The sequence below is a fragment of the Phocoena phocoena genome, chromosome 12 (genome assembly GCF_963924675.1).
Source record: "Phocoena phocoena chromosome 12, mPhoPho1.1, whole genome shotgun sequence".
NCBI classification, from domain to species: domain Eukaryota; kingdom Metazoa; phylum Chordata; class Mammalia; order Artiodactyla; family Phocoenidae; genus Phocoena; species Phocoena phocoena.
In genome coordinates this window covers 83,401,485-83,423,655 of record NC_089230.1, presented here as the reverse complement: position 1 = coordinate 83,423,655, position 22,171 = coordinate 83,401,485, and the positions used below count along the sequence as shown (strand labels likewise).

At 42.2% G+C, this 22,171-nt stretch overlaps 1 protein-coding gene across 1 annotated transcript in view; it reads left to right on the top strand.

Annotated features, from left to right (window-relative positions):
- The window catches only part of FAM135A (family with sequence similarity 135 member A), a 106,300-nt gene that overhangs the window by 20,497 nt on the left and 63,632 nt on the right, over positions 1-22,171 (top strand). The gene's annotated exons all lie outside the window — the stretch shown is intronic.

The following is a 22,171-nucleotide window of genomic DNA, read 5'->3' as shown; positions in this document are numbered from 1 at the left end:
GATTTGCATATGTCAAACTGTCCTTGCATCCCAGGGATCAATCCCACTTGATCATAGTGTTTGATCCTTTTAATGTGCTCTTGAATTTGGTTTGCTAGTATTTTGTTGAGGATTTTTGCATCTGTGTTCATCAGAGATATGGTACACAAAGATATCAACACTTTTACAAATGCAGTGGTGCTGAATGAACTGTGAGATGTGCTGCTTTTCCTGCCCAAGACCACCCCCAGCTTGGTTACCTTTTATGTGTGTCATGTTCCACAGCTTCTGAACCATCCTCTGAAACCTCCCTGGGAATGTAAATCTGGCATCCCAATTGTATTTCCTGCCAGTATACCCCAGAGTAGCCTATGGTGTTGAATGTTTAAGTTTGTATGAAAATTATAGAGAATAATGGTTGATGGAATGTCATGACTTACTAGAGGCTCACAGATACAGTAGATCCAAAATAATGTTCAGGTGAGTTTCCTCACCAGCAATCTGAAAAACAAAGGGCAAAGAAAGGCAGCCAGTTTATTCCAATCTAAGAGGTATTGGGTCCTTTCTCTTTTTATGTCTTTCCTCCCCCCAGATTTGTTTCATTTTAAAATGATATTTAAGAGTTCCTGGAGTATGTGTATCTTTTTAGTATTAGTAAATTTGTTAGGAAAAAGTATCCTTCCAAAATTTTTCTGCCTCCAGAAATTACTCCTATGTATTTGGCTGACTTTGTTTTAATAAATATATATCACTGATTTCTAGACTCATCCTTGCTAACAACATAAATATGTTTAAGTCTCTTTTCGCTTCTGTTCCTTAACAGTTCACGTTTCCTTCCAAGGGCTTGAATTTTCTCTGTACTTTTTGTTACATACCCTATTTTTCTTCTAATTTAGATTTGTGCTTCCATCTCAAGACCTTTTCTTTCCAGCTCTATATTTTACCATATATCTTACACCAGGTGTATATTTCTGGAAAACTTTTAAGAAGAAGAGAAAAAAATGATGATTTTGTCTGTGAGTTGCAGTAGGCAGGTTAGATGGTTTGGGAATTAGATGGTGTTATACAGCTTATTGCAACATGTTTAAATTATTTCCAGCACAAGATTGTGCTGACAGTGAGAGGCTTGAGTCAGGACATAGCTGTCATCTTATAATAACATCAGTCATGAGAGACAGTGAGTATTTATGGGGCTGTTGAAAACGGAATAACAACAGTGCATTCAGAGATTTCTACAACAGAGAAGTCATTGCCGGTTCTGGGAAGCTGGCTCCAGTTTGAAATGTTGGAAGACTATGTACAATTTTGATAAAAAGTCAAGAACAACTCGCCATTTCTAATAGTGATAGTAGTTTTTAAAAAGAAACATACACTGTTTTATTTGATTTTTCGTATCTATCCATCCCTTTTCTCTGAAAAAAATATTTTTATGCAAATAATACCAGCAAAGAGTTAAAAGATCCATTAGTCCAGAAAGATTAGTAGTGAAAACCATAGCTCCTTCTCTGGATTCACCCGCTTTTAACTGTTTCTGTAGCCCTGATGGTTCCCCTACATGGACATTCCACATCCTGTGACAATTTATGTCACACCACTTCCTCCCTCTCCCCCTATTTTTTAAGAGGTACCATTATTCTCACATTTCTCTTTGATCATTATTGGAGCTTCAAATGAAATATTTAAAGCTCTGTTTCTTGTTTCAGCACATATGACAGACCCCTCATTTTCTAAAGTAAGGATATAAACAATCTTACCTCTTTTTTCAAATTTTCTCTTTCCCTCCACTTCCCAACCTGTTGGACATATCCTTTGTTTTATATTATCAAGATTGCTAACATTCATATTCGGATTTGTAACTGTAGTTAAATCTTGTGTTTTTTGTCTATGGGTTTATTCCAAATGTTGAAAACAAGTAAACAGCATTTACATTTCCATGGTAACACAAGAGGAAAAGGGTTTATAAAATTGAAATGACTATCCAACATAAAGAAGGAGGATCTTAAGTTTCTGGCAAGACAAGGCAAATCTAGTTCTCGTTTTGATATTGATCTGGGTCACCTATGAAATCGAGATAGCTATAGGTATATCTTAGGTATTTTAGTAGTTGTAGAGTCAAAGGTGCAGCTTTGTTGTGGTTAACAAAGTAATTCCTTGGAATCAGGATACCAGCTTCCTTTTATGTTACCTTGGAAAACTCACTTAACCTCTGCGAGCTTCAGTTTCTTATCTGTGAAATGTGTAACCTGCTTTACAATAAGTGAAAGTTCATAGCAAACTGTAAAGGGCCATATACATGTAGGATATTGTTATTGGGCTTCTAGTAATACAAGAAAGAATATGAAGCAGTCAAGTTTGACTCATTTAATGTTTGAACCATTTAATGTTTGAACCATTTAATGTTGTAGAGAGCTGAAACTTATATTATTAATTGGATGTTTTCCTATGATTTATGTAATTCTTTTATGCAACATAGTAATTAAGCACATAGGATAACATCTCATGTTAATAAGTAAATCTAAATTTTTTTTAAAAAATCAATAAAACCATTTCTTGGACAAGAAGCATGAACCAGGATGACCAAGGGCAAGAGGGGAAAACCGAAGGGAGGAAGAGACCTCAGAAAAGTCCCTGGACTTTATAACTTATTACAGAAATCTGGGTACCTGGGTTTCTATTTCTATTCATATAAAGCTCGTGTAATCTGCACAGAGTATTTGAATTTAGACATAACTAGTTTCAAGTCTTGTTCTGCTGTTTACTAGCTTTATGGTCTTAAACAAATTATTCAGTTTCTCTGAGCCTTTCCTAATCAGTGAAATGGAAATAATCCCTGTTTCACAGTGTGTTTTTTGAAAATTAAATGAGAAAATTGGGTCAAGAGGCCCGGTGTAGTGCTCAGTAAATAGTGGGTACTTTGTCCTGGCTTCCCATTCTATCTTAACTGCCGCAGATGTTAAAGAGCTGCAATAAGGTGACCTCAGCACCCGCTTGATGTAAGGACAGTCTTGGAAGAGGGAGCTACTGGAGCCGTTTGTGTGCCTCTCCCTTCTCCGTGTTTAAGGGTTGGCCTTGCTTGTACACAGGAGAGCTGATTGGTATGGTCTGCCCTCTTCAGCACCTTCTCTGGGTCTTTTCTTCCTCAGTGAGACAGCTCTTCCCCTCTTGTGTGGGGTTCTGTAGTGAGTGTAAGAGTGAACTGCAGGTATGTCTTTGAACTAGTTTATCAGTGTGGCATAGAAGACCAAGCACAGGCTTTGCAGCAAACAGCAGTGGCATTTATTTCCTGGACAACTTAGTTACGTTATCAGAGGCTTGGTATCTATAAAATGGATATGTTAATCCCTGCCCTATAAAATTGCCTAAAGGATTAATGACAATATCCGTAAAGCACAGTGCCTGGCACATAGTAAGTGCTCTATAGATGCTAGCTAGTAGTAGTAGTGAGAAGCAATAAGTAAGTAATAAGTAGTAATTAAAAGTCAGCTATTGTTCCTTTTTTATTGAATAAATTTGGCGTTTTTATTGAATAATGTAACACTGTATAAATTTAACATTGTGTACAATGTATTACTTTGATACATTTGTATATTGTACTTTGATTGCCATTGTAGTGATATTTATCACATTACCTAATTATAGTACAGTATTGTTGTCTTTATTCATTATGCTATGCATTAGATCTCTATGACTTATTTATACTATACTCATTACAAGCTCATACCCTTAAGCTACATCAGTGTTATCTTCCCACTCCCCCATACCAGGGGATGGCGGGGTTGGGAAGATAAGATTGTTCTTATTTTACTCTCTGTTCGTTATGAGTTTGCCTTTTTTTTAGGATTCCACATATAAATGATATCATACATACTGTCTTTCTCTAACTTACTTCACTTAGCATAATGTGCTCAAGATCCATCCATATTTTCGCAAATGGCAGGATGTCCTCCTTTCTTGTGGCTGAATAATATTCCATTGTGTGTATATACACCACACCTTTTTTATCCTTTCATCTGTTGATGGGCATTGAGACTGTTTCCACATCTTGGGTATTGTGAATGATGCTGCAGTAAACACAGGAGTGCATATATCTCTTCAAAATCCCATTTCTGTTGCCTTTGGGTATACCCAGAAGTGGAATTGCTGGATCGTATGGCAGATCTATTTTTAGTTTTTTGAGGAACCTTCATATTGTTTTCCACAGTGGTCAGACCAGCTTACACTCCCACCAACGTCGTGTGAGGGTTCCCTTTTCTCCACACCCTCGCCAGCACTGTTGTCTCCTTTCTTCTTGAGGAGGGTCATTCTGGCAGGTGTAGGTAATTGTGGGTTTGTTTTGCATTTCCCTGATGATTAACCTTGCTGAGCATCTTTTTATGTGACTGTTGGCCATTTTAGTGTCCTCTTAGGAAAAAAAATCTATTTAGTTCTTCTGTAAGACTGCTGTTTATGGGGAGAAAGAAAGAGAAATTGCTCAAAATTCAAGCAATAATATGCAGGGAAAGTCTTATTACTAAAAAAGTATATTCTCCACTTTGATAAAAGCTTCACAACTAGATAAACATTTGGACTAATAAGAAGTCAAACCTGGTTGAACCAAAGGGAAATTTCCAGCTATTTGTGTTTGACCAGGGTTTTTCTAAAGCTGTCTATTCTGGGTAAGATTCCTTGTGCATATTTGTATTGCATTCTTTTTCCTACCTACCACCACCCAGTGCTTTTATACAGGTGGTAGTGGTTAAAAGAAGAAGGGGGCTTCCCTGGTGACACAGTGGTTAAGAATCCACCTGCCAATGCAGGGAACATGGGTTCAAGCCCTGGTCTGGAAAAATCCCACATGAGGTGGAGCAACTAAGCCCGTGCACCACAACTACTGAGCCCGCATGCCTAGAGCCCATGCTCTGCAACAAGAGAAGCCACCGCAATGAGAAGCCTGTGCACCGCAGTGAAGAGTAGCCCCTGCTCGCCACAACTAGAGAAAGCCCGTGAGCAGCAACGAAGACCCAACACAGCCAAAAAATAAAATAATAAATAAATAAATACATACATAAATTCTAAAAAAAAAAAAAAGAAAAGAAAAGAAAAAGGGGGGGGGGGACTTCCCTGGTGGCACAGTGCTTAAGAATCCGCCTGCCAATGCAGGGGACACGGGTTCAAGCCCTAGTCTGGGAAGATCCCACATGCCACAGAGCAACTAAGCCCATGTGCCACAACTACTGAGCCTGTGTTCTAGAGCCCACGAGCCACAACTACTGAGCCCGCGAACCACAACTGCTGAAGCCCACATGCCTAGAGCCCGTGCTCCACAACAAGAGAAGCCATTGCAATGAGAAGCCCACGCACGCAACAAAGAGTAGCTACCCCTCGCCGCAACTAGAGAAAGCCTGCACGCAGCAACTAAGACCCAGTGCAGCCATAAATTAAAATTAATTAATTAATTGATTAAAAAATAAAGAAAAGAAAAAGGGAAGTCTGGAAATAGGGGCTAGGTATCAGGAAGAGTTGGCCCAGGTGCTTTGCCTTGGCAGTGGCTAACTGGCCACTTGTAATGAAGCGCCAGTATTTTGCAGTGCTGCTAGAAGAACCATCTTTCTCCCCTGTTAGTTGTTTCCTTAAGCTCTGCCCAGACACAAACCTTTCAGGGCCTTCCTTTGACAGACACTGAAATGTTGTGATAGATTTTTCTGAATTGTGAAGATTTTTCATGACTTGACCCCCATCCTACATGTCTGACTTTATTTCCCACCATTGTCCCTGTGGATTCTCTGGAACAAATTCGCTGGGCTCTAACCTCCCTCCTATTCTGTGCACATTCCTCCCCTCATTGTCTCCTTTGTTAGCCCATAGACGCCTCCCATAGGCACTGAGGAGTTTCCTCTGCCATGTTGTCATAGTGCTTTCTATAGACTTCTTTCAGCTCTTAGCATCTTAACACATTTTTTCCAATTCAGAAATGGAATTCTAATGCAAACAAACAACAAGAATCATTAAAGAAAAATGCTTTTAAAAATGAGGCAAGTTTAAAGAAATATATAGCTAGAGACAATTCATATTATGTCACTAATCCATTACTGTTATCAGGAACTGAATAATTTCAACAACTGTGAATGGAAAAATCACCAGAAAGTTAGCTCTTGCAATAAACTCTTTTTTTTTTTTTTTTTTTTTTTTGCAATAAACTCTTGCATAGATTATGAAACTTGAGTCCATTTGGCATCACAAGCCTCCCCTTCCTTTCTCTGGATTCAGCAGCTTCCTTCTGTCACTGCCATTTGTGGTCTTTTTACCTGGCTGAAGAGACAGTAATAATTACAGTGCCATTTGCTTTGGCCTCCGGAATTAAGGATTTAGGAGATTATCACATTGTACTGCAATTATTTGCTTGAATGTTTCTATCCAAACTAGACTGGGAACTCTGAAAGCAAGGACAGTGTTCTTATTTATGTTCATATCTCTTAGTTCTCGATATTTTAGTGGCAAATTACGGTTGAATGAATGCTCACTTGTGCACAGAATAAATGAGAGATACCAATGCTAGCTGTTTAACTAAAAGAAATGGAAATGCAGAAAGATGGTGGTAGGAATAAAATCTAAATTATCATGATTTAATGGAAGTATTTGTAGGCCTCTACCACAAGTCTCTCAAAGTGTAGGTTTGATGTTTGGGTTAGCAGATGACTGATAGGCGAAGTGAAAATAGAGTCATTTCAACAAGGAAATAGGGCACTAAATTAAGAAGTTAGATGAAAGTTCAGTTCTTCAATAGATACTTGCTGAGTGCCTATTATGGTAAGACATGGTCCTCACTCGTAAATCAAAGCAATGAAACATGGTTATGTGGTTCCTAACCTCATGGATGGAGGTTATCATCAAATAAGTGTTAAAAAGCAGGGAGGCTTTCCGACTCAAGACAATAAACTGAGTACACACATATGTCTTGGTCTTCTTGTTTCCAAGACTCCTCAGTAATAGCAATGGAGGAGTGTAAGAAGGAATAACAAAAATATTTCAGTGAATTTTGAAAGACAGAAAACAGAAGTAGGAGCTAAACTACCTTTTCGGGATACTTTCCCTGCAAGCTTGCAGATGGGAATAGCAGATGAAGGAAAGTGAGAGGCGGGCCTGAAAACAGGGATAAATTAAAGGTCTGTAATCAGGACAGCTGGGCACCCCAGGCCCAAGTGCAGAATGTCAGGAAATTAATGTTAACCTTAGGACGAAAACCTCAAGGCTTCTCTCTAAATAAATTGCCATGGGTTACTAACACTCCAGAGTAAAGCACTCTTTTTTTTTTTGGTAAAAAACACGTAACATGAAATTTCCCCTCTTAACAAACTTTTAAGTGTTAAGTGTTGCTAACTGTATGCACATTGTTGTTTGACAAACTCTGTACGTTGAACATGGTGTACCCCAGCTCCTGGCCCCTAGCAACCACTCTTGTACTTACCACTTCCGTGAGTGCTGATTTGAGATCCCTCGTGTACGTAGAATCACGCAGCATTCGTCTGACCTATTGCACTTAGCATAAGTCCTCATGGTTCGTCCATGTGGTAGCGTATGACAGGATTTCCCTCATTTTTTAAAAAAATTAATTAATAATTTATTATTTATTTTTGGTTGCATTGGGTCGGTTGCTGTGCGCGGGCTTTCTCTAGTTGCGGTGAGCCTCTTCTTTGCTGTGTGTGGGCTTCTCATTGTGGTGGCTTCTCGTTGGCACAGCACGGGCTCTAGGCATGCAGGCTTCAATAGCTGTGGCTCATGGGCTTAGTTGCTCCGTGGCGTGTGGGATCTTCCCGGACCAGGGCTCGAACCCATGTCCCCTGCATTGGCAGGCAGGTTCTTAACCACTGCGCCACCAGGGAAGCCCACCTCCTTCTTTTTTAAGGCTGAAAATATTCCATCTTATATCTCATTTTCTTTATCCATTCATCCGCTGATGGACATTTATGCTTCCATGAACAGCACAGTGCAGATATATGTCTTCAAGACCCTGTTTTCAAATCTTTTGTATAAATATCCAGAAGTGGGATGGCTGGATCATATGGTAGTTTTCTTTTAATTTTTTGAGGAACCTCCATACTGCTTTCTATGGTAGCTACATCATTTACATTCCCACCAGCAGTGCACACAAGTTCCAATTTCTCCACAAGTGCTGACCGTGTACCTAATACCACATGAAGTAAGAAATAACTGAAGTTTCTTTTTTTTTAATTTTTAATTTAATTGTATTTATTTTTTTATACAGCAGGTTCTTATTAGTCATCCATTTTATACACACAGTGTATACATGTCAATCCCAATCTCCCAATTCAGCACACCACCACCACCACCACCCTGCCGCTTTCCCCGCTTGGTGTCCATATGTCTGTTCTCTACATCTGTGTCTCAACTTCTGCCCTGCAAACCGGTTCATCTGTACCATTGTTCTAGGTTCCACATATATGCGTTAATATACGATATTTGTTTTTCTCTTTCTGACTTACTTCACTCTGTATGACAGTCTCTAGATCCATCCACGTCTCAGCAAATGACCCAATTTCCTTCCTTGTTATGGCTGAGTAATAATTGTATATATGTACCACATCTTCTTTATCCATTCTTCTGTCAGTGGACATTTACGTTGCTTCCATGACCTGGCTATTGTAAGTAGTGCTGCAGGGAACATTGGGGTGCATGTGTCTTTTTGAATTATGGTTTTCTCTGGGTATATGCCCAGTAGTGGGATTGCTGGATCGTATGGTAATTCTATTTTTAGTTTTTTAAGGAAACTCAATACTGTTCTCCATAGTGGCTCTATCAATTCACATTCCCACCAGCAGTGCAAGAAGGTTCCCTTTTCTCCACACCCTCTCCACCATTTGTTGTTTGTAGATTTTCTGATGATGCCCATTCTAACTGGTGTGAGGTGATACCTCATTGTAGTTTTTTTGTTGTTGTTGTTTTGGGTTTTTTTGTGGTACGCGAGCCTCTCACTGTTGTGGCCTCTCCCATTGTGGAGCACAGGCTCCGGACGCACAGGGTCAGCGGCCATGGCTCACGGGCCTAGCCAGTCCGCGGCATGTGGAATCTTCCCAGACCAGGGCACGAACCCGTGTCCCCTGCATCGGCAGGCGGACTCTCAACCAGTGTGCCACCAGGGAAGCCCCTCATTGTAGTTTTGATTTGCATTTCTCTCATAATTAGTGATGTTGAGCAGCTTTTCATGTGCTCTTGGCCATCTATCTGTCTTCTTTGAAAAAATGTCTATTTAGGTCTTCTGGCCTTTTTTTGATTGTGTTGTTTGTTTCTTTAATATTGAGCTGCATGATCTGTTTATATATTTTGGAGGTTAATCCTTTGTCTGTTGATTCATTTGCAAATATTTTCTCCCATTCTGAGGGTTGTCTTTTCGTCTTGTTTATGGTTTTCTTTGCTTTGCAAAAGCTTTGAAGTTTCATTAGGTCCCATTTGTTTATTTTTGTTTTTATTTCCATTACTCTAGGAGGTAGATCAAAAAAGATCTTGCTGTGATTTATGTCCAAGAGTGTTCTTCCTATGTTTTCCTCTAAGAGTTTTATAGTGTCCAGTCTTACATTTAGGTCTCTAATCCATTTTGAGTTTATTTTTGTGTATGGTGTTAGGGAGTGTTCTAATTTCATTCTTTTACATGTAGCTGTCCAGTTTTCCCAGCAACACTTATTGAAGAGACTGTCTTTTCTCCACTGTATATCTTTGCCTCCTTTTTCATAGATTAGTTGACCATAGGTGCATGGGTTTATCTCTGGGCTTTCTGTCTTGTTCCATTGACCTATGTTTCTGCTTTTATGCCAGTACCATATTGTCTTGATTACTGTAGCTTTGTAGTATAGTCTGAAGTCAGGGCGTCTGATTCCTCCTGCTCCATTTTTTTCCCTCAAGTCTGCTTTGGCTATTCTGGGTCTTTTGTGTCTCCATACAAATTTTAAGATTTTTTGTTCTAGTTCCGTAAAAAATGCCATTAGTAATTTGATAGGGATTACATTGAATCTGTAGATTGCTTTGTGTAGTATAGTCATTTTCACAATATTGATTCTTCCAATCCAAGAACATGGTATATCTCTCCATCTGTTGATATCATCTTTAATTTCTTTCATCAGTGTCTTATAGTTTTCTGCATACAGGTCTTTTGCCTCCCTAGGTAGGTTTCTTCCTAGGTATTTTATTCTTTTTGTTGCAGTGGTAAATGGGAGTGTTTCCTAAATTTCTCTTTCATATTTTTCATCATTAGTGTATAGGAATGCAAGAGATTTCTGTGCATTAATTTTGTATCCTGCAACTTTACCAAATTCATTGATTAGCTCTAGTAGTTTTCTGGTAGCATTTTTAGGATTCTCTATATATAGTATCATGTCATCTGCAAACAGTCACAGTTTTACTTCTTCTTTTCCAATTTGTATTCCTTTTATTTCTTTTTCTTCTCTGGTTGCTGTGGCTAGGACTTCCAAAACTATGTTGAATAATAGTGGCGAGCACAGACATCCCTGTCTTGTTCCTGATCTTAGAGGAAATGCTTTCAGTTTTTCACCATTGAGAATGATATTTGCTGTGGGTTTGTTATATATGGCCTTTATTATGTTGAGGTAGGTTCCCCCATGCCCACTTTCTGTAGAGTTTTTATCTTAAATGGGTGTTGACTTTTGTCAAAAGCTTTTTCTGCATCTATTGAGATGATCATATGGTTTTTATTCTTCAATTTGTTAATATGGTGTATCACATTGATTGCTTTGCGTATACTAAAGAAGTCTTTCATCCCTGGGATAAATCCCACTTGATCATGGTGTATGATCCTTTTAATGTGTTGTTGGATTCTGTTTGCTAGTATTTTGTTGAGGATTTTTGCATGTATATTCATCAGTGATATTGGTCTGTAATTTTCTTTTTTTGTAGTATCTTTGTCTGGTTTTGGTATCAGGGTGATGGTGGCCTCATAGAATGAGTTTGGGAATGTTCCTTCCTCCCCAATTGTATGGAAGAGTTTGAGAAGGATGGGTGTCGGCTCTTCTCTAAATGTTTGACAGAATTCACCTGTGAAGCCATCTGGTCCTGGACTTCGTTGGAAGATTTTTAATCACAGTTTAAATTTCATTACTTGTGATTGGTCTGTGCATATTTTCTATTTCTTCCTGGTTCAGTCTTGGGAGGTTATACCTTTCTAAGAATTTGTCCATTTCTTCCAGGTTGTCCATTTAATTGGCATAGAGTTGCTTGTAGTAGTCTCTTAGGATGCTTTGTATTTCTGTGGTGTCTGTTGTAACTTCTCCTTTTTCATTTCTAATTTTATTGATTTGAGTCCTCTCCCTCTTTTTCTTGATGCGTCTGGCTGATGGTTTATCAATTTTGTTTATCTTCTCAAAGAGCCAGCTTTTCGTTTTATTGATCTTTGCTATTGTTTTCTTTGTTTCTATTTCATTTATTTCTGCTCGGATCTATATAATTTCTTTCCTTCTGCTAACTTTGGGTTTTGTTTGTTCTTCTTTCTCTAGTTCCTTTAGGTGTAAGGTTAGATTGTTTATTTGAAACTTTTCTTGTTTCTTGAGTTAGGCTTGTATAGCTATAAACTTCCCTCTTAGAACTGCTTTTGCTGCATTCCATAGGTTTTGGATCGTCGTGTTTTCGTTGTCATTTGTCTCTAGGCGTTTTTTGATTTCCTCTTTGATTTCTGCAGTGATGACTTGGTTATTTAGTAACGTATTGTTTAGCCTCCACGTGTTTGTGTTCTTTACGTTTTTTCCCTGTAATTCATTTGTAATCTCATAGCGTTGTGGTCAGAAAAGATACTTGATATGATTTCAATTTTCTTAAATTTACTGAGGTTTGATTTGTGACCCAAGGTGTGATCTATCCTGGAGAATGTTCCGTGCGCACTTGAGAAGAAAGTGTAATCTGCTGTTTCTGGATGGAACGTCCTATAAATATCAATTCAATCTATCTGGTCTATTGTGTCATTTAAGGCTTATGTTTCCTTATTTATTTTCATTTTGGTTGATCTGTCCATTGGTGTAAGTGAGGTGTTAACGTCCCCCACTATTATTGTGTTACTATCGATTTCCTCTTTTATAACTGTTAGCAGTTGCCAACAAGAAGTTTCTGCTCCTTCCTCCTGAAATTCTCCTCCCTTCCGTCTTCTTTTGATTAACTTTTTCATGGTATTTCAACTCAAATGCTGTATTGTCACCAAAGCCTTTCCTGACTCTGCAGACGTAGTTCACCCTCATCTTATGAGATGCTACAGCACTCTGTCCTTCTCTGTCACACTTAGTGGAGATGGAATTTACAGAATTAGATGAGGGCAGGGAAGGTGGTTTTTTGGTTTGTTTGGGTTTGGTCTGGTCTACTTAGCTTAGAACAATGCATGACATAGGTAATGCAATAAGCATTTAAACTTTTATTGTGAAATGTATCAGACATTTTTGAAGATAATGTAAAACATTATTTTATTAAGTGATAAAATAAGCTCCCAGGTACCAACCCTTCATTTAAGAAACAGAATATTATTAGTACCATAAAAGCATCCTGTGTAATCCTCCTGACTTTTGTATTAATCATTCTTTAGTTTTGCTTATAGTTTCCTTACCTATGAGTATATGCCAAGGACGTGTCTGGTTGAGTTTGGAAAAACTGAGTAGCAAGCACAAGTTCAGCTGTGAGGGAAAGCTGCTCCCATGAGAAAGCTGAGCAGTCCCTGGGTTATGGTGTGCTTCTGTGCACTGAAAGGGTTCAGGATCCCTTAGGGGAGTTCATGGGCAAGGTCAGGAGTGACTTGTGTGAATCCACAGTTCCAAGCCATAGTGTGATGGAATATTTTGTGAGTTCACACATCCAGGGCTCCCGCCAGGGTCATAGTGTGATGGAGTATTGTGTGAACTCACACATCCAGGGCTCCCGCCAGGGTCGTCGTGTGATGGAGTATTGTGTGAACTCACACATCCAGGGCTCCCGCCAGGGTCGTCGTGTGATGGAGTATTGTGTGAACTCACACACCCAGGGCTCCCGCCAGGGTCGTAGTGTGATGGAGTATTGTGTGAACTCTCACATCCAGGGCTCCCGCCAGGGTCGTCGTGTGATGGAGTATTGTGTGAACTCACACATCCAGGGCTCCCGCCAGGGTCGTCGTGTGATGGAGTATTGTGTGAACTCACACACCCAGGGCTCCCGCCAGGGTCGTAGTGTGATGGAGTATTGTGTGAACTCACACACCCAGGGCTCCTGCCAGGGTCATAGTGTGATGGAGTATTGTGTGAACTCATACACCCAGGGCTCCCGCCAGGGTCGTAGTGTGATGGAGTATTGTGTGAACTCATACACCCAGGGCTCCCGCCAGGGTCGTAGTGTGATGGAGTATTGTGTGAACTCACACACCCAGGGCTCCCGCCAGGGTCATAGTGTGATGGAGTATTGTGTGAACTCACACACCCAGGGCTCCCGCCAGGGTCGTAGTGTGATGGAGTATTGTGTGAACTCACACACCCAGGGCTCCCGCCAGGGTCGTAGTGTGATGGAGTATTGTGTGAACTCACACACCCAGGGCTCCCGCCAGGGTCGTAGTGTGATGGAGTATTGTGTGAACTCACACACCCAGGGCTCCTGCCAGGGTCGTAGTGTGATGGAGTATTGTGTGAACTCACACACCCAGGGCTCCTGCCAGGGTCATAGTGTGATGGAGTATTGTGTGAACTCACACACCCAGGGCTCCTGCCAGGGTCGTAGTGTGATGGAGTATTGTGTGAACTCACACACCCAGGGCTCCTGCCAGGGTCATAGTGTGATGGAGTATTGTGTGAACTCATACACCCAGGGCTCCTGCCAAGGTCGTAGTGTGATGGAGTATTGTGTGAACTCACACACCCAGGGCTCCCGCCAGGGTCGTAGTGTGATGGAGTATTGTGTGAACTCACACACCCAGGGCTCCCGCCAGGGTCGTAGTGTGATGGAGTATTGTGTGAACTCACACACCCAGGGCTCCTGCCAAGGTCGTAGTGTGATGGAGTATTGTGTGAACTCATACACCCAGGGCTCCCGCCAGGGTCGTAGTGTGATGGAGTATTGTGTGAACTCACACACCCAGGGCTCCTGCCAAGGTCGTAGTGTGATGGAGTATTGTGTGAACTCACACACCCAGGGCTCCCGCCAAGGTCGTAGTGTGATGGGAGTATTGTGTGAACTCACACACCCGGGGCTCCCGCCAGGGTTGTAGTGTGATGGAGTATTGTGTGAACTCACACACCCAGGGCTCCTGCCAGGGTCGTAGTGTGATGGAGTATTGTGTGAACTCACACACCCAGGGCTCCTGCCAGGGTCGTAGTGTGATGGAGTATTGTGTGAACTCACACACCCAGGGCTCCTGCCAAGGTCGAGGCGTGGTGGAGTATTGTGTGAACTCACACACCCAGGGCTCCTGCCAAGGTCGCGGCGTGATGGAGTATTAGATAGCCAACGTGTGGAATGGGCTGGTTTACATCTACACTTAGCGTTCAGTTCTCCTTTCTTCAACTCTTAGGAGTAGGGCAAAGCAGAAAACCTCTGTGAGGGGAAAAGACTGCCCTCATATGATCTAGGCTATACGGCAGAAACTTTCTTAGTGCACCCTCAAGCAAATCAAGTGCTGAAAGGAATCTGGCCAAGCTTTTAATCTGTCCTTAGGTTAAAAAATGGCCGCATGGCAGCACAGGTCTTTCAGATGATAGCCCTCGGTGTAGCTGTGTGTTGAGCACACTGATCCAGTCTTGGTCAGTCACCTCTGTATCTAAGACAGAGGACCTCTTTGGAACCTTCCTTCCTGTCTTCCTAGGGATTCCCTCTACCTTCCTTGTGCATTGGATCTTGTTTCCTAACACCTATTTTGACTCTTGGTTTACTCTCTCATTTTGGTGGAGCCTATTCTCTATTATCTTGTTGGGGAAAGTGGTGTAGGAAATAAATATCTCTGAAACCTTTAGTGTCTAAAAATGTCTTTATTCTGCTCTTACACTTGTTTAGCTAAGTATGGAATTCTAGGTTGGAACTCTTTCCTTCAGAATTTTGAGAATATTGCTCCATTGGCTTTTGGGTTGCAGCCTTGCTGTTGAGAGTTTCAAAGCTTTTCTGGTTGCTAGTTCTTTATATGTGATCCTTTTCCCCTTTCAAGAATCTTGTAGAATCTCGTCTTTGTTTTGGCTGCCCTAATGGCACGTGATGATGTACCTCTGGTCTCTCAGTACTCATTGGGCCCTTTTCCTCCGGAAGCAGATGTACTTCAGTTCTGGGAAATTTTCTTAGTTTGTTAATCATTTTCTCCCATTTGTCTTCTCTGTTCTTTCTTTATGGAACTTCTGTCATTTAGATGGTGGATCATCTTCACTGGTTCTCTTAATTTTTAGGTTTTTTCCTCTCCTTTTTTTCCATTTATTACTCTTTGCTGTATTTATTAGGTTATTTCTTCAGCCGTAACTGCTTTTTTGAGCTTTTTGCTTTTCTTTCTCCCTTTTTTTGTCTATCTCTCTTTCTCCTTCCTCTCTCCCCTCCTTTTCCTCACGCCGTCTCATTCCATTTTTTCTTTTAAAATTCAAGTGCTCTTTTGTTCTATGACTGTTCCTTTGTTATAGCAACATTTTCCTTTTTAAAAATTTTGTGTATTGAAGTATAGTTGATTTACAATGTGTTAATTTCTGCTGTACAGCAAAGTGACTCAGCTATACACATATATACATTCTTTTTATATTCTTTTCCATTATGGTTTATCACAGGATATTGAATATAGCTCCCTGTGCTGTACAGTAGGACCTTGTTGTTTATCTATCCTATATATACTAGTTTGCATCTGCTAATTGCAAACTCCCAATCCATCCTTCCCCCACCCCCACCCCCAGTTATAGCAACATTTTCTTATTTCATGAATGCGATTTTTTTTCTTTAAGAACAATACTGATAGATTTTTAAGTCTTATTTCTCTCTACAAGTTGCTTTTTCTCTGTTTTGGTTTCTAACTTGCATGTTAGAAGCTTTCCTCAGGTGTCTGATAGTCGTCAGCTATCTGCACGTGACTGAAAGGAGGCTGATTGGACGTTCAGAGAGCACATATGGGACTTGTGTCTTCGAGTGTCACATTAGGGTGATGTTGGTGAGCTGATTGCTAGGAATCTGTGAAGTTGGTATCTGAGATCTTATCTAATAAAATAGATTTACATAACAGATCTATTATAGATATTTTGGCCTGGTCAGATTCCCCATGTCAAGAACTGTGAAGAAGCTGAGATTTTACCCTACATGTTGTTGAAAGTAGCTCTCCATGGTTTCTCAGTTTCCATACATCTAGTGAGCAAGGACACTGAAAGACTTTTGTTCCAGACGATCTTTTTAAGGATGTTGCTGTAGTGAAGAGCTTTGGGAGGTGTAGGTAGTGTCTCTGTCTGGAGCAGAAGGTGGATTTGTTTACTGTCCAGTATGACAGAGATACGGTCTCCCTGCAGTTCAAAGGTTAGACAGGTTTTCTTATACCTCCTTAAAAAAGATCAAGGTTTCCTAAGCTTAGAGTTCTTCAACTGTGACCCAAACCCTATGCATGCGTGGTATCCACCTGTGTCACCCCATGTGACTTGGGGGAGTGAGAACAAGGGCAACTGAGGTGAACTTGAAACTCTGACCCCAGAGTCTCGTGTCTCTTGCCAGCATCCATGACACTGTGGCCAGCTAGCTTACTGGCTTGCAATAGGGTTAGATCTTACGCTCTTTACAGTTCTTGAAATGCCAGGGAAGACTCTATCTAGCCTGTTTCCTTCCTGGAGAGCAAGACTCCTTAATGGCCAGCATTCTGGGAACCCAGTAGAGGAAGAGCTCTGTGCACCTCGGCGTTCAGGGTTCAGAACGCCTCTGCTTATACCTTCGTGCTCTCAGCTTTGCCAGATGACTTCCCGTTCAGAGGACCGCTGTTCTGTCATCTCTGGGGAACAAGCCTCCAGTACTCCTCAGGTGAAGGAGGCCTGTAACAGGGAGAGGATGTGGGGATCTGGTCCTTGCTGAGAGGTCCCCTTCTCAATGAAGCACTGCCTGACTTTTCTGTTTAAAACCGCTATCTTTCTCACCCTCTTTCCTCTCTTTATCTTTCTGCATAGCGCTTATTACCCTCAGACGTATGGTATCGTTTTTTCTTATTTACTGTCTTTATTCTCTATCACCCTTCCCACTGGTATGTAAGCTCCAAAAGGTCAGAGATTTTTATCTCTTTAATTTTACTCTTTATCTCTAACACCTAGAAAGTGTCTATTATGTGCCTATTTATAGATTATCTGTTATAATATAGCTGTTGTCATATAGCTATTCAGTAAATATTTGTTGACTGGATGGGTGAATGAACGACTGGAGGAACTTGCACAGCTTTTGCCCTTGGCTTCTGGTTTGAGAATAAAACTTGATAAGTTTATTTTCTTTAAGTCATTGGTACATCTTTTTAAAAGCTTTCAATATTGATGTTAATTGAGGGCATAGGTGACTCTCACAGCAGGTTAATTATTGTCGTTGCAAAGCAATGTAGGATAATTTGTTTTGTGTACAACTTCTTATCATGTGGTTTAGAATCCTGTTTTGGGAACTCCTAACTGCAGTGGGCTTTGTTTCTGTTAGAGCATTTTATCACTCTCAGTCAGTAAATACTAGATATGCGTAGTTTGTAGGTAGAGCTAATGGGATTTGCTAAGGACTGGACGTGGGGCATAGAAAACAGAAAGGTTAATAAAGATTGAATTTGGGGGTTTCCCTGGTGGCACAGTGGTTAAGAATGCGCCTGCTGATGCAGGGGACACGGGTTCAAGCCCTGGTCCGGGAAGATCCCACATGCCACGGAGTAACTAAGCCTGTGCTCCACAACTACTGAAGCCCGTGCGCCTAGAGCCCGCGAGCCACAACTACTAAGCCCATGTGCCCTAACTACTGAAGTCCGCGTGCCTAGAGCCCATGCTCCACAACAAGAGAAGCCACCACAAAGAGAAGCCTGCACACCAGAACGAAGAGTAGCCCCCGCTCGCCACAACTAGAGAAAGCCCATGCGCAGCAACAAAGACCCAATGCAGCCAAAAATAAAGAAAATAAATTTAAAAACAAAAAACCCCCACTATGCCATGCTTCTTCTTGAATAAGAAAAACACAGCAAAGAAAATGATTACAAGGGTGTGGCCTGTGCGGTGGGGGCAAAGCCAGGAGAGTGAGACGTCCAAGGAGCCAAGTAACCTGGTTATGTTTATCTTCTTTTGAAATAAGAGCCAAACTGCTCAGTTGAGGCTGAAGGCTAGGTTTGAGGCAGAGAAAATATCCTATGAAACAGTGATCTAGGAATGTGGGGAGGGAATGGATTCAGAAAACCTAGTGTGATTGCTCGGCAGCACTGAAGGCCTGTTTAAGCTTAGTGATTGTGGATTTGAAGTCCGGTCCGTCAGAAGAGCTGTGTATTCTTCCCAGCTCCATTCACCTCGTGGATACAAGTGTGGATTAGGCAGAGAGTTAGGTTTACAAAGGTTGAGATTTCTGCGGGCAAAGATGACAGAGCAAGAGTAGTATGTGTGTCCTTAACAGGACATGTGCAAGGGTGAGTGACAGTGTGAACCGTGGAGGTTAAGGTGGGTCAGGAGGGAAGTGGGGACTTGAGGGGAAGCAGGGGGCGATGAAGAGGAGTAGCATCCCGCGGGGTCAGAGGGTTGTTGAGCTGGTGGCCTTAGAGGGAGTGGGCTGGAGAGAAAGGAGGGCGTGTGAGGGGGTGTCGATTGGAATTTACGTTACACAGGGATCGCCGTCGTTGGCCACGTAAAGGTCCAGGGGACAAGGCAGGAGTGGGAGCCAGGAGGGCTGCAAGGCGAGAGCCCTGAGGGTGGGGAGGGAAGGCGTTGGGGAGGTTTTTCACCCACAGTGATGGCTGCAGTCGTTCGGGAGGAAGTTAACCTTGAGTTAAGAGATACAGCCTTCAAGAAGTAAGGGCTTCCAGGGCTCTGTAGGGACTGCAGACAGGAGCAAAGTGCCAAGTGGTGCTGTGTGGCGACGTGGCATTCAGAGGCAGTGGAGGTGGCCATAGAGAGGAGACACAGAGGCTGTCTGCAAGCACTGGCGGGCAGCGCAGGAGCTGCAGGCCGGGCGGGAGGAGGAATGCGGAAGAGCTGGAGCCTCACCGGCGCTCTCTGAGGTGGCAGATTCTGACTTTGCATTACCCGGGCGTGTTAAAAAATTTACTTTCCATTGAGGAAACTTTCTTCCTCTTCTCTGTAAGTTACAGAAGGTAAGTTTCTGATACTTGATTTCCCTTCATATATGCATGAAGGGAAAAGCTGTAAGTACGATACAAAGAACTTTCTTCCTGGACTGTTTAAGGGTAATTTGCCAACATGATGCTCCATCATTCCCAAACACTTTAGTGGGTATTTCCTCCAAACAAGAGTATTGTCCTACATAACCCAATGAAATCATCAAATTACAAAGCTAACATTGATACATTACTGCCACTTTATCCTCAGACCCATTGAAGTTTTGCTAGTTTTCCCCATAAAGTCCTTTGCAGCAAATGATCCAGTTCAGAATCATGCCTCGTAATAAGTGCTATGCCTCTTCAGTCCCCTTCGTTCTGGAATAGTTGCTCGTTCTGTCCTTGAGTCTCATGACCGTAACGCCTTTGAAGACTGGAACCCTGATCGTTTGTAGAATGTCCTTCAGTTCTCATTGGTCTGTGATTTCCTCTTGGTGTGTGACAGACAGGACTATCTCGGGAGCAGTGCTGTGCTCATCTCATGTATCTCACTAGGTGGCATACGACTTCTGTGTGTCCCATTTATGTGATGTTAACTTGCATCATTTAAGTCTGTCAGACTTCACTGTAAAGTCACTCTTTTTCCTTCACACTTCTGGTGTGTATGTATTTATATCCGTGTGGATTTATGAATTTCTCTGTTATTCAGTGCATGTTAATCCATTTCTGTCATCACTTACTTTGACGCTCAGTTTATCCCTGCTGTGACCAGGGAAACCTCTTCAAGCTGGCTTCTCTGCCCTTTTGATGTGCCCCCTCATTCTCCTAGCACTCACTTGCTTTCTGGTATGAAAAGATGGTCCAGATGGATCTTGTCCTGTGTGTGCCCCAGCTCTGGAGTCAACCATTTCTGCAAAGCCTTGGTTCTTCTTCGTGGAGAATTGTATTAGAAACCAGTACTGGGGGCTGTGTTCTCAGGCCCTGTGAGTGGACAGAGCTCGTGAGTACATGTATATACATATATATTTACCCATACACGAATACATTTACATGTATTCATGTAAATGTATTTACATCTGTTTTTACACCTGTTTTTCCTTATCTAAACATGTAGTAAAAACCACGAGTTCACATGAGTATTTCTACTTTTAGTCCAGTTTAGTCCCAAACCGCAGGATTCGTTTTATCTCCTTTCCATCTGTGGACCTTCTTTCCCTGAAAGGTCTCAGTAGGGCACCTGGCTCTCCTGACCCTTGGTATGTTTTCTCACTTGATCAGTCCCTTCCATAACCAGCTCCTGTCACTGCCTCCCTCCCTCATGATGTATCTGCCCACCTCTCGGGCTTCAGCACCTCCTGCAGCCCACGTCCCTGTGCGACACCCTCCTCACCCCACCTGGACTTGCTCAGCCCTCCTGCCAGGAGCTCCTCCTGCAGGGACATTCTCCTCCCCTCACTTGGGCTCCATTGCAGTGTATCGGGCTTCTGCCCACACCCACCTTCACCTCCCGAGAGAAGTTTCTCTCCTCCTTTTGGGACTCCAGCACCCTGTACCAGGCTGCCCCTCTGCCAGGACCCCCTCCTCCCCCACAGTCTTAGGTCCCCTCCCATGCAGTTGCCCCCTCATCTTGCTTGGGCTCCCAGTACCTTTTTCTACCTGGATTGCCCTCAGCACCTGCACAGGCTCAGACCTCAGGCCACCCCAGCAGGGACACCCACCTTACTACAGGTGGACTCTGGTATCTCACTCTGGGCTCCCTGCCCATGGAGATGCCCACTGTGCATAATCTCTAGATTAAACATCTCCAGGTTCTTTCCCATCATGTTATTTCTGGAGGATTGAGTAATAAGACAGCAAGTGGGCTGTTGGGATGACCTGACACCCAACAGCCCAGAGGTGGACCACACTTTGCAGGTAAAGGACACAGTTTTCCGTGATACTGCTCTCACTTCAGATACCAGCTGCAACTTGAGGATCCATAGGCTACCCTTGCTTCTGATCACATGGCTACAAATTGGGAGTTACTAATTACCCCCTCAGGTGCAGTAATTCACGAGAACAACTCACAGAACTCAGGAAAGCACTCTACTTATTATTAAAGTTTTGTTACAGCAAAGGGATACAAATCAGAGCCATCCAAAAGAACAGATGCACAGCGCCAGGTCTGGGAGGGTCCCAGATTTGTGAAGTCCGCTGTTATCCCCCCAAGGGGTCAGGATGCATTACCCACCCAGAAAAATCTATGTATGACAATATAGAGAGTATCACCAACCAGAGAAGCCACCCCAAGCCTCAGTGTCCAGAGTTTTTATTGGTGTTTCATTACATAGACGCAGTTGATTGAATCTTTACCCACATGGCTCAGTCTCCAGCCCCCTTCCCTGCCCTGAAGGTTGGGCTTACAGCATGTGGCTCAAAACCCCAAATTTCCAATCACATGGTTGGTCTCACTGGTGTGGCCAGCCCCCGTCCTGAGTCATCTCCTTACCGTAAACTGTCTGGGCCACCATGAGTAACAGAGACACTACTGTCATTGGGAAATTCTAAGGATTTAGAGGCCAACTCTCAGGAATTAGGGACAAAAGCCAACCAAATTCTTTATTCCAAGAGTTTAGAGTTTAGTTTACTTCCCAGGAAGCAGGACAAAAGCCAACCAGATTCTTCACTAGGCAGCTATGGAAAACTAAATTGCTTTCTTCTGTGGTATACAGATCAATTGTTCAGTCTTAAAATATCTACCTTGAGACTTCTCATTTACCTTCTCAGATTAAGTTGTATAAGAGTTCTGTAATGGTTATAAGGTACTTATTTACTCATTTTTTTTAACAATTTTTTAAAAAATTTATTTGTTTATTTACTTTTGGCTGCATTGGGTCTTCGTTGCTGCATGCGGGCTTTTCTCTCATTGCAGCGAGCGGAAGCTGCTCTTCGTTGTGGTGCGCAGGCTTCTCACTGTGGTGGCTTCTCTTGTTACGGAGC